Raw genomic sequence first — 954 nt, forward strand, 5'->3', positions numbered from 1 at the left:
CCAAATGCTGTTAACCCTCATTCGTTTGTTCAGCCTACGTATGTGACATTCTTACTGTGTGGCAGGCATTTTTTTTCTAGGTCTTGGAATCTAGGGGAGGGATGGACCAGTGAGAGACGGCCGAGACAGAGACCAACCAACCACCCAAGGAGCAAGCAGAGCCTCCCAGTGGCCCTCCCCGGCAGCTCCGCCCCTGTGCTGTCAGCTAGGGAAACCCCCAATGATGGTCAGTAGGATGTGGAAAGGATTCATTTTATTTCCTTTGGTGCTGGGAGCATTGAGGATCAGCCTCTCCAAGAGCAAGCTAAGAGTTGAGAAGATGATGCCTGGGGTGAGCTGCTGTCAGAGAAGGCGGGGAGGGGGTCACGAAGCACCGAGGAGCCTGTGGATGGAGCTGGAGGGCGGGACGGGGCAGATATCCGTAGGGACAGCAGTGAAGACTGGGGACTGGTGGTCCTAACAGAGCTGTGGCCCTCGGATCTGCTTTTTCCTCTTTTTCTGCCACAGTAGAGTGGGGTCCCTGAGAAAGGGCGAGCCATTGGGGTGCCTGAGGACAGAGAGAATGGAGGTCTGTCTTGTCAATTCATATTCTTGTTCCTTTAGGTCCACTTATGTCTTCAAGGTCCATGGTGACAGGGACGCCGTGCCATTTCCCCTGTCTGTCTGTCCTTGGTGTCTAAGCAATTAAGAAATAAAATTCTTACTCAACACTTACTGGTGTGGAAACCGGGGCTCTGAGCTGGGCTCTGAGCCATCAGGCAGGGGAAACGTGCGTGATGGGACATGGAGCTCGCACACCCAGGCTGAGAAATCGGCCTGCCTGCAAACCCAGCTCGCGCTGGCCAGGCCACCCCCTCCTACAGACGGCGCAGTGCGAGTCCCCGATGGGAACTAGCTGCGACGCGGTCCACCGAGCTGGGGAACTTGCTATGAAACAGACGAACATGCTGGCTT

General features: G+C 55.5%; 1 long non-coding RNA gene across 1 annotated transcript; it reads left to right on the forward strand.

The window, feature by feature from the left end:
- The first annotated feature begins 222 nt into the window (after positions 1-222).
- Positions 223-710, forward strand: LOC116668495. The gene is made up of 2 exons (XR_004325598.1): positions 223-331; positions 604-710. It is a non-coding gene; the product is annotated as an uncharacterized LOC116668495 (long non-coding RNA).
- Positions 711-954: the final 244 nt, after the last annotated feature.

The sequence above is a fragment of the Camelus ferus genome, chromosome 14 (assembly GCF_009834535.1).
Source record: "Camelus ferus isolate YT-003-E chromosome 14, BCGSAC_Cfer_1.0, whole genome shotgun sequence".
Lineage (NCBI taxonomy): Eukaryota > Metazoa > Chordata > Mammalia > Artiodactyla > Camelidae > Camelus > Camelus ferus.